Source organism: Coffea arabica, chromosome 8c (assembly GCF_036785885.1).
Source record: "Coffea arabica cultivar ET-39 chromosome 8c, Coffea Arabica ET-39 HiFi, whole genome shotgun sequence".
Lineage (NCBI taxonomy): Eukaryota > Viridiplantae > Streptophyta > Magnoliopsida > Gentianales > Rubiaceae > Coffea > Coffea arabica.
In genome coordinates this window covers 33,529,695-33,545,161 of record NC_092325.1, presented here as the reverse complement: position 1 = coordinate 33,545,161, position 15,467 = coordinate 33,529,695, and the positions used below count along the sequence as shown (strand labels likewise).

Below are 15,467 nucleotides of genomic sequence, written 5' to 3'. Positions count from 1 at the left end.
CCTGATTTGGACCCGAATTGCCACCCCTATTTGAGGCTCTATACCGGTGTCCTATTTGTGGCCTTATTTAAAGAAACAAAATTTGTGTAAAATACCATCTACAGTGATAAAAACCTCTAAGCTATTGAGAAACACCAAAATGAAAGTGCATTAGATAGGATATCGGTGGCGGAGAAAATAAATGTCATCATTTTTTTAAGACAACTATTATGAGTTATCGTAAAATTTTAAGACAAACAATCTAAAAATCATACCATCCAAACGGACCACGAAGTGTGAACATCTCATTATAGACTAATTAATGACATCACAATGCCATGGTAAAATTTGACAATGTGAATTGGCCGACTAAAATTAGTGTCACTACAAGAAATTTGGTCATTAGTGACAACATTTCTCAGCGACGAAAAAAAATTGTCACAGAATGGGGTCCTTTAACCACAATACAGAAAGTTGTCACAATTGAGTCAAGGAAGCCAACACATCAGTGACGACCTTGCATTGTCGTCACAATTCGATTCCCGCCAGGAGCCATGAAGAGAGCAGGAACTGCAACAGTGACAACTTTCTAAAAGTTGTCAGTATTAATAGCACTTTCTTTGACAACTTTGCAGTTGTTGTCACTGATAACATTGTATAGCCGTTAGTGACAACCTAGTCTTGTCACTGTTTGATTTAAAATATTGATTGCTTTTTGCAACTATTACTCCTAATTTTTTGTAATCATTATGTGTTCTCTAATGGTTTTTAACTGTTATATACTTATGAGCCTCCTTATTAGTTTAATTGCCTTGTATATATAATAATTTCATTAGAATAAAAATAATTAAAAAATAAAAAATTCATTAGTGTAAATAAACTTATGACTACTTAACTTAGAATGATTATTAGTTAATTTGATATGAATATAAATAAGAGTTTTCAAATTGAACTAGCTATCGTAGTGGATAAATCCTAAACTCCATACTTAATTACCTAATACACTTTATGTATTAGTTTAATTGTGCATTTTTTTTCTTATTTGAAGATAATGGATAAATAGTGAAGTTTTGTATTGAATGTTACTTGAATATGCGCTATTTAAAATGTGGTTTGTTAATTGAATATGCTCTATTTAAAATTTCTACCAATTACAATTTTGACACAGTATGGTTAATAATTTTTGAGACAGTATGGTTAACAACAAATGGTTAATAATACATTAGTAAATTATTTTCAAAAAATTTAATATGTTAGTAAATTCAAATAAAAGTTAAAGTTATAAAATTGATTGAATTAACTAGTACCGAAATTTTGTGACGACAAAATAGTAAAAACGTTGGCGGGGACTCTTTTGTTGAAAATTGGGAGAAAGAAGCACTCTTTAACTCATAGTACTCTCCAGAGAGATACAAGCCACCGTTCCTTTTCCCAAACTCCCCACTCTGACTCTTCACTTTTCTATCTCACATCCCTCAAAGAAGAGAAAACACCCTCCATTTTCCATAAACTCTCGACCAAATATGGATTCCCCAAGCTGAAATCGATTCATTCTCCCCTAACTCTATGGTAAGTCCTCTCATATCTCTCTTTGTTTTTCTTATTTTTCCCCCAATTACATTGCCCTAATTTTTTTTCTTTTAGATTGTTTGAGTTGTGGGTTCAATAATCTCATAGAAAGATTTAAGTTGTGGGTGCAATAATCTCCTTCTCCGTTGCATTAATTCTTCCATGTATTAGAGCTTCCATCCTCAATTCTCTAGATTACCGAAAAGCCCATAGACACTAAGAACTTAAAAAAAAAATACAGGAATGGGATTAATTAGGACTGTTTTTCATTCTTGGTAGGTATGTTTTTGGGGTATATTTAGCCCAAAACTACAACGTCCCCATTGTTCTAAAGCTCCGGACTACTAGTTTGGTAATTATCAACCACATTGAAGAAAATTACCGTAAGCCCAAGAATCGACACATTGGTGAGTAGTTGGCCAGCATTTCTGGCGTTATGTTTAGTCCACCAGGTGTTTGATTTGAGTTTGTTTTTTGTTTAGGGGATACCTTTTGGGAGGATTTTTTTGATATAGAGAGAAAGGTGTTTTGCAGGTTTGTGGTTTATAAAATTTAGTGGAAGGATTACGAATTTAGTTATAGATGTTGGAAGAGGGAAATAAGAGAATTTTAAAGAATAAGACACTTCAAATTTTGCAAGTAGAAATGCTCCCAAAGAAGGTCAAATGTTTTGTTCAAGTATTCTGCAATCTGTCCAGCATCTTGTATGGTCTATTTTGTCTCATTTAATCCTGTTACTGGCTTACTGTTGTATTTTTTGCTTGTTAAAAGTCATCTTTGGAGCATAGATTACTTTTGATTAGCTAAAATGATCTCTGGAACATAGTCATCCCTGGTTGTTAAAAATCATTTACCACTAATTAGCTGAAACACATATTACACTTGACTATGCTTGATTGTAACGACTATGCTTGACTATCCTTTAACTTTTGAGTTATAATGTTCTATTTAAATTCATAGTTTCAGGCCTTATTAGATCCATCTACATATGTACAATTTGATGTGAATTAGACTCCAAAACCTTAAATTGTTTGTCCTATGATTTGTATTTTTTTTTCTATGCTTGAAGCTGCTGACTTGGGTTCGGTGTCTCAGTAGGAGGTTGTCATTTAGCTACTTATACTGATTATGTCTTTGTATACATGGCTAGAATATATGGGTTCATGCTGCATCAGCTAGTCAAAAAATTGCTGCAGCATCATCAAGGGATGGATTGGCATCTCCTACATCTGTTGAGATGCAAACATATAAGCCTCCCACTGCAGCAGGTTGTATCTAACCAGTCCGTTGGTGGAAATAATACACCTAATGAGAGCAAGGATCTTCATGACAATGGAAATGGTTTGTAAGATCTACTTGTAACTGCATTACAACTTAATATATCTCATGTCATGTTTCATTATTTATATTAATAATCTTCTAAATTGTGACAACTTGCTATATTGTGGTTAAAGGACCCCATTCTGGTTGTTGTCGTTGGTAGTGTAAAATGTTGATCACACTTTCTGCTTCTTTCCCTCATTAGACAAACCTATCCAACAAACTTAGAAAACATTAAATTAGATGTGTTTTGCTACTAGTTTTTGGGGTTGGTTTAGTTTATCTAACAAGCTAATTTGAGCTTTTGTATGGGTACGCAGAACAGGAATAGATGGGATGTTATGTGCTTGATTTGACCCAGTTTTTTTCATCCTCAAATTGAATATGATTGAGTAGGCTGGGTATGTGTCATATGGAGGGATTGTTCACGACTAGAAATCTGCTTCGGTTATTCTTTTCCAGACTTGGGATTTGATGTTGTATAGTTTAAGATGTATAATTTTAGGAATGGCTTAAATTAATTGGAGCTTTCTTTTGCATCTTTTGTAATGGTACATAATCTATCTTGTTTTTAATGAATTGTTGTTATTTGTTCCTGACATAGACTTTAGTGAAAATGTGTTTTATTTGATTGGGTTTTCATTGTTGGTATTTGGCAAATTTAAGTTTCCATACATAGTGCTCTGTCTTCGGTATAATATTACATGTTCTTATTCTTGATGTTGGGATAAAGGGCTGCATAAACATGGATAGGAGTTGGATGTCGATTAAGAATTACATAGATCCTAAATATTTAGATGGAGTCAATGAACCTAAATGTTTAGGAAGAGAGTTGAATGAAACTCAGGTCTGCGTCAAGCTGCAAAACCTGATGCATAGCAGCCTGCATCAGCCTGCAAACCTGATGTACAACAAACAATAAGTGTCCATCAACGTTTTCCAGCAACTTTATACCAAGAATTCCATCGGTTAAGCTAGAAAGTATTTTAACAGTGGTGCGGTTTACTACCCAAGTTCCAGCCATTAAAAGCAGATTTTTTGCCCACTCTAAATTTCACATGCAACTCCAGATAGTGAACATGCTAACATACTTCCTGAGTTTAGTTCATTTACACTTGATCAGGCAAGAAAATTGAAAGGAACTGCCTTTACACTACTTCGGTCCAAGCTGATAAGTTTCTAGGAAAGAAACTAGCTTTACTACCTAGCTTTACTTCGGTCCAACCTCAACTCTTCCATGCATCAGAATTCGTCTAGAATATATACGTAGAAGGTGATGGTGTTTTAGCTATATTATCTGGTCTTTTCTACCCGACACTTCAAGCGTAGATCAGTTCACCCCTCATCCTTCTCCTCGGCTGGAAAACAATGAGAATTTCTGGTATCTTTTTGGCTGCAAATGGAGCTGGACTCTAGTTTCCTCTCTTGGTTGAAGTAGAAGCAGAAGCTTTGTTTTCCCTCTTTCTCAAATCTTTCCCTCAGGAAGACAATTTTCCTCCACCCCCTTAGCTCTCTCTCTTGTTTATCTCTCGGCCTTAGTGTTTAGGAAAGCTCGGATTACTTCTTTTTGGTGGGAAGTGGTAGACAGGAGGTTATAAGGCGCATTCCCTCGGTTCTACTGCCTAAACCGACCTTTATTCATTTCTCAATGCACCGCTTCTACTAGCAGCTTTAGTAGCTGTTTCCATTGTTTTTTTTTTATCTTCACTCACCGCCCCAAATTCAGCTAACTTCCACACTTCACCGCTTAGCTTCTATTAGGTGTTTGTGTTCGGTTCAATGAAATGTGAGGATGCTCACCTCGGCCATCCCCGCACGGTCGAGGTGAACGCATCTCGTCTCTTATACGAGCATAGTCATGTCCTGAGCATGACCCCTGAACTCGGCCGGATCCCTAGTCTACCGCGTAGGCGGCCTCTACTCATCAGGCTTCCACCTCAGCTGCACGTTGCTGATGTCAACACATCTGACATCACCCAGGGCCAGTGCTTTAGCTGAAAAGTACCGGATGCATTTAATGTCTACTACGTAAGGATCCCCGTCATCCTGCCCAGGCGGCTACAGTGTCAGAGTCAGACTTCCTGACAGGGAACAGAGCCGTAATGCCAGGATGTGGGTCCCACCAGCATGAGTCCCCCCGTCCTATCTTTCACTCTCACTCTATAAAGACTCCCCATGCATTCCCAACAAGTAAGCATACTGTTCACTCATTCATACTACTATTTTTCTCATTCTCATATTAACTTGATCGTCGGAGTGATCCCAGGAGAGAAGCCCCGCCATCCACTTCGGACAAACAAAGATACACCACCTCGTCTCAGAGAGGACTGATTTAGGTCGGTCTATCTACCCTCCAAAAATCACCTCTTCAATTGGCGCCGTCTGTGGGAACGAGATTACTGCTATAATGAGATCCACACGTTCCAGAACCGGAAGAGTTCCCTCAACCGGGGCTGGGCAAACCTCGGGAGCCCAACAAGATCGCATCTCTGAAGAATGAGGGTCCCCAAGAATCCAGCCCAACAACGAGGACGCCATCGCCAAGATGATTGAGTTCGTAGCAGACAACCCCAACATTTTCGAGGAACTAGGGAGGTACTTTTAAAAGGCAGGGGAAAGAAAAAGACGAGTCCTCCAAGAGGAGATCGACGAAATCCCCTGAAGTACCTTCAGGTGAGAACTCTGATGAGGGGGGACTCTCTCGGAGTACTTTCAGGCGTGCCTCTACCAAGGCAACCTCCAAAATTGCCTCTATCTCCCGAGCATTTTTCCGGGGACTATTAGGAAAACGAGTCGATGACCCACCTCGGTGCCACGGAGGCTTAGCGGCCGACTACATGAGGGCTCCGCCCTTCACTGATGACATCAATGGGGAAATGGTGCCCCCAAATTTTAAGCTCCCAAACTTGCACTCCTACGACAGTCGAAGTGACCCCGAGGACCACCTCCGCGCCTTCATCTCTGCATTTCGACTCTACTGCGTCCCCGACGCCGTGATTTACCGGGCTTTCCCCATTTTCCTACAAGGGACAGCCCGAAAATGGTTTTGGGGCTTAGAGCCGATGAGCATTTCCTCCCTGGACGAGTTGATAAATCGGTTCATCCACCGCTTTGTATCATCTCGTCCAATCACAAAAATTTCAGCTTACTTCTTGAACTTGCAGCAGGGTCCCGGCGAGTCACTTCGTTCGTATGTTCAGAGGTTCAATGAGGAGAATGTGCAGATACCTGATCAGAATGACCAGGTAACCATCGCTGCTTTCACCAACAGGTTGGTTGCGGGAATCTTCAATACTGAGATACATCGGTATTACCCCCGCACCCTTCGGGAACTCTGGGAACGAGTAGATCAAGGAATCCGAAGTGAGGACCTAAATCGCATGAAGCGAGAACCTCAAGCTGCTCGCACTGAGCAAGAGTCCCGGAGGAAAAAAGACACCGGCCGAGGTGAACAAGACCCAAGTGGCTCATTGAACCAATTCCAAGACCGCCGGAGTGTCTTTGATCGGATCGTAAAAGGCAGGTCGTCCACCTCGGACGCCGAACTGACACCGCGCAATTCCAGCAGGTCTCACGTCTTGGTAGTGATGAGGAAAAATCACCTCGGCCGAACCCCTCCTGAGATTTCGGGGAGGAGAGATATGAGAAACTCCAACCTCTATTGTGCCTACCACCGAGATGTCGGGCACGAGACTGAAGACTGCAACGATTTGAAGCGAGAAATCGAGAACTTAATCCGCCAAGGATACTTGAAGCAATTCGTCCGCAAGGATGGAGCCCTCAACCGAAGCGCCTCCCACCGGGAGAGCCGGGGCCCTCGTCGAGAAGACAGGCGGGACACCAAGATTCATTGCCGAGATCCTGAAAATCGTAGGGAGAACCAGCGCCCACCGCGTGACGGATCACCGGTTTACGGCCCTAACATCGTCAGAGTGATCAACACAATCGCGAATGGCCCAACGGGAAGAGACAGCCAGAACTCCCGGAACGGACATACCGCCAGGCCGGCATGGAGGCGGCCGAGCCGAGCTCCCGGCTATCCGAGGTGATCACCTACGGTCCCAGCGATCCTGTCCCTGCTGCCTCCAGCAATCACGAAGCTCTGGTGATCGAAGTTCTCACCAATAATTACATAGTCAAAAAGGTCTATGTTGACCCCGGAAGCTCGGTAGACGTCTTGTACTACTGAACTTTCGAAAGTTTGAAATTGACCAGAGAGCAACTCACTCCTGTCAGAACTCCCCTTGTCGGCTTCGGGGGACACGTCGTCCACCCGGAGGGCATGGTAACCCTGATGGTGACTATTGGGCGTCATCCCCGCTGCCGAACTGTGCCTGTCAGCTTTGCGGTGGTCAGGGCAGACTCTCCTTACAACATGCTGATAGGCTGGCCCACGTTTAACGCTTTGAGAGCTGTCTACTCCACCTACCACCTGAGTTTCAAATTCCTAACCCCTGCGGGTGTGGCTGAGATGAGCAGCGACGTGAACGCCGCCAGGGAATGCTACCTCGCCACCATCCAGGCAGCAGTCACTCCCCGAGCCGCATCAAGGTCTGAAGAAAAGAGGCCAGCGGTCCTCTCCATAGACAGTATCGATTCTCAGAAGACAGGAGAGCCCAGCAGGCTTGAGCCCGAGGATGAAGTGGAGCAAGTGGTATTGGATGAGGCTAGATCTGACCAAGTGGTCCAAGTGGGGGCCGGACTCCCCTCGCCCCTAAAAGAAGAAATGATCTACTTAATAAAGGGCCACCGAGACGTCTTCGTGTGGTCCGCTGATGAAGTGGTCAGAGTACCACCCGAGCTCATGATCCATCAGCTCAACGTTAATCCACAGGCCCGCCCTGTGAGGCAAAAATGACGGCACTTCGGCCACGAACGCAGCAAGGCCATATCCGATGAGGTTGACAAGTTCTTGCTCACCAAGATGATCCATGAGATCCAATCCCCCACCAGGCTGTCCAATCCAATCATGGTCAAAAAGGATACCGGAGGATGGAGAATGTGTGTGGATTTCACCGACCTCAACAAGGCATGCCCCAAAGATTGCTACCCTCTGCCGAGGATAGACGCTCTCGTTGACTCGGCAATGGGACACGAGGTCCTCTGCTTCCTAAATGCCTTCAAAGGGTATCATCAAATAGGAATGAGTGAAAAGGACAAAGAGAAGACGACGTTCTACACCGACCAAGGTGTCTATTGCTACACTACCATGCCATTCGGGTTAAAAAACGCCGGGGCAACCTATCAAAGGCTGATCAATCGACTCTTCAAAAATCAGATCGGCCGCAATGTGGAGGTCTATGTGGATGACATTCTCGTCAAAAGTTTAACCACTTCGGCCCTTCTGTCGGATTTGAGGGAGGTCTTCGGCGTCCTGCGGGACTCAAGGATGAAGTTAAATCCCAAAAAGTGCGTCTTTGGTATCACCTCAGGAAAGTTCTTGGGGTATCTGGTTTTCCGTCGGGGAATCGAGGTCAACCCCGACAAGGTCAAGGCCATTCAGGACATGTCCCCACCTCGGAACCCCCGAGAAGTCCAGAGGCTAAATGGACGCCTGGCCGCGCTGAACCTCTTCCTGTCCCAGTCTGCTGAGAAAACTCTGCCCTTCTTTAAGGTGCTGAATAAGGCTGATCAGTTTGTCTGGACTGAAGAGTGCCAGGCTGCCTTCGACAAGTTGAAACAGTACCTACACCACCTACCCACTCTCGCTTCACCTCGGCCCGAGGAGAAACTGTACCTCTACCTATCCGCAGCCGACGAGACTGTCAGTGCTGTGCTCATCCGAGATGAGGGCACTCAAGTACCGGTCTACTATGTCAGCCGAGTCCTACGCCGGCCGGAGACTCGGTACACCCAAGTGGAGAAACTCGTACTGGAACTAATCCACGCAACTCGACAGCTGAATCCCTATTTTCTAACTCATTCGATCTCCGTTAGGACAGACCAACCTATCCAGCAGATATTGGTGCGTCCCGAGGCTTCCGGGCGCCTCACCAAGTGGGCTGTCGAATTAGGAGAGTATGATCTGTCATATGAGCCATGCACTACCATAAAAGCTCAAGGTTTAGCCAACTTCCTTGTCGAGCTCACCTTCACGGAGGGTCGAGAATCCACCTCCACCATTACCGAGGTGCCCATCCCACACCTGTGGACGTTGTATGTGGACGGATCCTCTAATGGGGATGGCAGGGGAGCAGGACTACTCCTAGAGGACCCCCATGGGGAAGTGTGCTCATATGTCCTCCGTTTTGATTTCTCCGCCACCAATAATGAGACCGAGTACGAGGCCTTGATCGCTGGACTCCAGCTAACCCGCAGACTCAGTGTCTAGCGGATTCACGTCCGCAGTGACTCCCAACTGGTAGTATGCCAAGTTCTTGGTGAATATGAGGCCAAGGATGAGACCATGCAGCGGTATCTCTCCAAAGTTCACCAGCTCACCGCATATTTCAAATCTTTCGAAATCCAAAAAATACCCCGGTCCCAAAATAGGCGGGCCGACGCCTTATCCCGGCTGGTTTTCATATCATTTTCTGACCTCAACAAGACCGTCTTGGTGGAGGTGCTGAACGAGTCGGGATACATGGAAGAGGTGGCCTGCCTCGTACACTCTGTAGACACATGGATGAGCCCGTTCATCCTTTTCTTAGGTCAGGGAATCCTCCCCGAGGACCGAGCCGAAACAAGAAAGATACAACGCAAAGCGGCTCGGTACGCTCTCCGCGATGGAGAGCTGTATAAACGCTCCTACCTCGACCCGTGGCTGAGGCGCGTTACGCCTGAGGCAGGACGCCAGATCCTCTGCGAGATCCACGAGGGCCTATGTGGGGCTCACGTTGGCCACAGGATGTTAGCTAAGAAGACTTTGGTTCTTGGGTACTTCTGGCCCTCCATTCGACAAGACGCCCAAGACCTTGTTCTCGGCTGTCCTTCCTGTCAAGTCCAAGCCTTTGAGCACCACCAGCTCTCAAACTTCATGGTTCCCATCACCTCACCCTGTTTGTTTGAGCAATGGGGGACAGACATCATCGATCCTTTTCCTAAAACTGTCGGGGGTTATACCTTTCTGGTAACTGCAGTTGATTACTTCACTAAATGGGTCGAGACCGAGCCTCTAAGGACCATCACAGGGTTGGCGGTTCAAAAGTTCTTTTGGAAATGTATTGTTTGCCGTTTCGGCATACCTCAACTCATCATCTCAGACAATGGGAGACAGTTTGCCGAGAACTCATTTAGGATTTGGTACGAGAATCTCGGCATCAAGCAACACTTCACTTCCGTAGGCCACCCCCAGGCTAACGGTCAAGCGGAGAATTTCAACCGAACTTCCTTGCATGGCCTCAGCAGCCGATTACACCGATTTGGATCATCGTGGGTGGAAGAATTGCCCAGTGTCCTGTGGTTATATCGGACTACGCCGAGATCCGCCACACAAGAGACTCATTTCTCCTTGACCTACTAAGCCGAGGCTGTCATCCCTACCGAGATTCTTACACCCAACCCCCGGCTGACAGCTTATGCGGCCGAAGTGAACGAAGAAAAAAGACAGTTGGACCTCGACCTCGTCGACGAAAGAAGGGATATTGCCTCAGCTCGGGTAGCTTCCTACAAGAACACCCTGGCCCAATATTACAATACCCGTGTCAGACACCGTCGACTCCAGCCAGGAGACTTGGTCCTCAGGAAAAACTCAGTCAGCCGAGCTGAAACACAAGGGAAATTGTACTCGAAATGGGAGGGCTCTTACCGAATTATGGAATCTAATCTTAGTGGATATTGTAAACTGAGCTACCGAGATGGCTCACTAGTGCCGAGGACTTGGCACGCCGAGAACCTCAAATTGTATTATGTTTGAACATTTCATCAAGTTATGACTTCAGATGTTTTGTTATTTTTCAACACTTCGGTGTCACACATCCGTTATTAAAAAACAAGGGGGACAAGTAGGGGACGAAGCGAGAAATTAAAAGTGTCGAGATGAGAAAAAATAGACATTTCATTTAATGAAAAGAGGCAATACAAAAAGAATACATGACCGAGATCGGAAGTGCTACTAAGAACCTCCCACCTCGGCGTCCCACCTAAACACCTACGAGTCTATACCCCGGTCTCGGCTCCCTCTTGGGCAGCCTTTTCGCTGGTTTCTTCCCCGTCGGGGTGAATCTCTTCTTCCCCTCCTCCATGCTCTTCGCCGACCTTTTCGCCGACGTCTCCCCCAACTTCTTCTTCTTCATCCTTCTCGAACAGCTCGTCGAGTTCGGACAGCCACTTGTTGAATTCGTTCCGGATTTCGGCCAAGTTCCTTCCAACTTAGAGGCCTTCGGCCATCCGATCGCACAACTCCTTGGAGTTCTCGTTGTAATTGGCATGGTTTCTCAAAAACTCCAAGGTTTCAGAGGAAATGTGAGTTGCGGCCTCGTCTATGGCTGATGTAAAACCAAACATAAAGCTCGGCGTGATCAGTTGGCTGAGGTCCCTGGTGAAGGCCTCAGACTTCCGGAAAGCCTCCACTGCCGAGACTCTAGCGTCTTCGAGGGCTAGTTCATGGGACTTCTTCACCTCGTCCCCCCTCTTCTGCTCTTCCTCGAGAGCCGACCTGAGGCTGTTGATGGTAGTTTCAGTCTCCTCCTCCTTCGTCTCGGCTTGTTGAAGCCGTCGTTGAAGCTCCGCCTTCTCGGATTCAGACACCACCAGTTTTTTCTTAAACTTGGAGATCTGATTTTGCAGTATCGGTGCGCCATCTCGGCCATAAAGGCTGTATTGGAGGCCGTGGTCACCATCACGCTTTGAATCACCTCGACCGGAGTCAGTTTCCTCGTAAACTCCACGTTCCTTGGCAAACTCGACTGCATCACCAACTCTTGTGCTACCCGAGGATGGGTGCACCTATCATTAACCGAAAGGGTCCAGTTCGGACACCAATGCTCATCAGGGTGCGTCTTGTCCTCCCCGAAAAATACCGGAGGGTTATGGAAACGGTTCCATAGTGAGGACCCCGTGATCGCATTGACCGGGGCTTTCAATTGTTTGCTTCGGCCATGAGGGGACGGAAGCGTCGTAGTAACTCCGAGGGGCACCCCCTCTGGCACAGAAGAGGTGGACCCTGTGGTCGCTGCGGCCGAGCTGCTTTGGGCTGCCGTGGTGGGAGTGCCCTGGGCTGCCGAGGTCTTGGTCACCTGCCCTTTTTTTTTCTTTGGTTGAGGCGCCGAGGTCTCACCAGAGTTCTTTCTCTTTGACCTCTTGACCACCTCGGTCGAGCCAGAAGTGATGATGTCGGATAATTTGACCACTGCACAAGAAACAAACATTATTATTTATCATAGCCGAAGTGAAAGGAAAGCCACGAAAGAAAAATTATAAGGTATCTTAAGTTTAGTGGAAAAGAAGGGAGACTTGTCAGGATCAAGTAAGGCTCGGCTAATCCCCCCGTCGACCAGTACGGCTTCGGGGTAGTTCCAACTGTATATCCGAAGTCCTGACCCCATCAGTTTCTGGAAGGCCTCCTCCTCATGGTCCCCCGCAGAAGGGTCGGCTTTTGACTTAATTGGTCTCTACCAAAAACCCCAAGGGAAGTCTACGGCTGGAACGAAGATGAAGTCACGCTTCCAGTTCTTTATCGAAGTGGGAGCACCGACCACAAGTTTCGGGATGGTATTGTTCCGATTGCAAATGTAGAACCACCCCTTATCCGTCCCGTGTGCCTTGACAGTGTAGCATCGGCGGAAGAGGTCCACGGTGGGAGTCACCTCCTGATGTCGGCACAACATCTCAAATCCCACCAAGATGCGAACCGCGTTCGGGGTGAGTTGAGTGATCCTCACGCCGAAGTGACGGAGTATGTCCCTGAGGAATCTCGACGTCGGCATCCTTAGCCCAGTCTCTAGCTATTGGACGTAGATTGCCACCATGCTCTTGGGGGGCTTCTCGGCTGAGTCATTCGGCCCGGGCGTCGTGATGAGATACCCCGGCCGAAAAGGATATTTCCTTATCACTTTCTCGACCCTGTCTCTTCCCATACGACTCCTAAACTTCGGCATCTTGCCGAAATCTATCTTGTCTACGTCCCTTGGAGTGACTGGGTCGTGGGGTATCTCAGTTCCGAACTCGCTATTGTAGACGATCTCGGAACCACCTTCACTCATCTCGGACTATTCGGAATCCGAGGCTGCCTCGCTGGTTCCCACTTCGGCTGACCCCTTCGCAGCACTAGACGTGGATCCTTCTGAGTTGGATGAAGTCGTCACTTCTAAGACGTCCGGCCTCTCCTCGGCCTGGTAGTTCGGTTTCACAGTCTCCTTATGGGTTTTAGTTATTTTGGCCATGTGTGAAAGATGAGATGAAAAGAAAAATACTTACTATTGACTACGAAATCGGATGAAGTGATGACTTCAACTTTGATCTCGACTGACAGAATGAATCTCGGCGACGTTCACGAATTTGCAAACCTGAAGCAAAAAGAGAAAGTGATGGACCAAGCGGTGAAATGGACCTCCTAATTATAAGGGTTTGGGGGAATATGAAGAGGCGGCAAAAATGCGAAATGGCGGCCACGTTCGAATTCAAAACGCCGTATCCTTCTCTCTCTTCATTAATGGCCCGTCCTTTCGACTAACACCCTTTCTACTCACCACGTCCTGTCAACTGACTCGCCTACGTGTCACGCCCTCGCATCTTCCGGAGCAGTTCTAGGACCCCGGCCTTTGATGACTTCGGCACAAGGAAGCCTCAGTACCTCCCTGCCCCGGAGCTCCCGGGGCTTGGGGGGCTTATTGAGGATGTTCACCTCGGCCATTCCCGCACGGCCGAGGTGAACCCATCTCGTCTCTTATACGAGCATAGTCATGTCCTGAGCATGACCCCTGAACTCGGCCGGGTCCCTAGTCTACCGCGTAGGCGGCCTCTGCTCATCAGGTTTCCACCTCAGCTGCACGCTGCTGATGTCAACACATCTGACATCACCCAGGGCCAGTGCTTTATCTGAAAAGTATCGAATGCATTTAATGGCTACTACGTAAGGATCCCCGTCATCCTGCTCAGGCGGCTACAGTGTCAGAGTCAGACTTCCTGACAGGGAACAGAGCCGTAATGCCAGGATGTGGGTCCCACCAGCATGAGTCTCCCCGTCCTACCTTTCACTCTCACTCTATAAATACTCCCCATGCATTCCCAACAAGTAAGCATACTGTTCACTCATTCATACTACTATTTTTCTCGTTCTCATATTAATTTGATCGTTGGAGTGATCCCAGAGGAGAAGCCCCGCCATCCACTTCGGACAAACAAAGATACACCACCTCGTCTCAGAGAGGACTGATTTAGGTCGGTCTATCTACCCTCCAAAAACCATCTCTTCAAAATGCATTCTTTTCTCTCGTGGTTTCTATATTCTGATAACTCAAATTGACCGCATGGTAGTTAGTCTAGGATTTTAAGGTTTGTTTGGTCTTTTAGTTGTAGTTTAATTGCTCTCCAAGGCCTAAAATTTTTATGATTTCATGTATGAATTCCTAACTTCATTTGTATTTTCATGGAAAATTTCTTACGTTAATCTAGTCGATTTTGACATATTTAGTTTTAAGAAATACTTATTAGACATGTTCTAGTTAAACTTCTAATGTATGTTACGTGCCTAGTAATATTTGCAATTAACACAATTTACGATATATACGTCATATATTTATTTAATTTGTAAAAATTTTTTCTAATATCACAGTAAATAAAAGAAAATATTTTAGAGTATACATTTAATTTCTCGGGTTCTCACAGCTTTTGCCAATACTATATTGTTTCAATAGCCGTTTGCAATGAACTTTACTTGAATTGAAGCTATGTACACAGCCAATTGATTAACAATGATTTATTATGTACTTAATTTGTTATGTTCATGTGAATCAACTACATTTTTGGGTAGATAAGCTAATCAAAATTACTTTTACTTTGATGTTTTGCTCGTCTCCATATTTACAACTTATTTTTCTTCCTTAATGCAGAAAATGGCTATTCATTCAACCTTTTTGGTAGATCAATGAATATTACTGAAATTTCCAACACTAGAGTCCATGCCTTTGACTGACCGACATTGGAGATGAACATGTCTTTTGTTCATGCAGCTCACTTACAAGTTTTCTATTTCTTTATTTCAGTAGTCTTTTGTAAAATGACCTTAATTTGATGTAAAATTTGGGATGCTAGACCCCTTATAGAAACATTTATTTTGCGATGTAAAACTTATATGACATTTGGAGATAATTTGTGGTATATTGGCATGCAGCTTCTAATGCAATTACAACTTTTATTTGTTTTTTAATGGCATGCAAGATATATTATTTTTCATTTTTAGATGTAATTGTAGCAGGAAAATCTTCAAAATTCATGGTGATAAAGTGTTGCCACTGAATCAGAATTCTCCATTGATAACAACCTGTTGTTATAGAATTAAAAAGTGTTTAGTGACAACAAAAGTTGTTAGTAATTGGTCTATACCAATGACAACTATGAATTAGTTTTAGTGACGACATTGCTTTGTACATCATTGACAAGATACTATGTCATCACTAAAAGTACAATAATTATTGACGAAACCAGTTGTCACAAAACAG

At 45.1% G+C, this 15,467-nt stretch overlaps 1 long non-coding RNA gene across 1 annotated transcript; it reads left to right on the top strand.

Annotated features, from left to right (window-relative positions):
- Nucleotides 1-1,384: 1,384 nt before the first annotated feature.
- Nucleotides 1,385-15,175, top strand: LOC113705379 (uncharacterized). Its single transcript, XR_003451868.2, has 3 exons — nt 1,385-1,548; nt 2,699-2,889; nt 14,859-15,175. It is a non-coding gene; the product is annotated as an uncharacterized lncRNA (long non-coding RNA).
- The last annotated feature ends 292 nt before the right edge of the window (nt 15,176-15,467 follow it).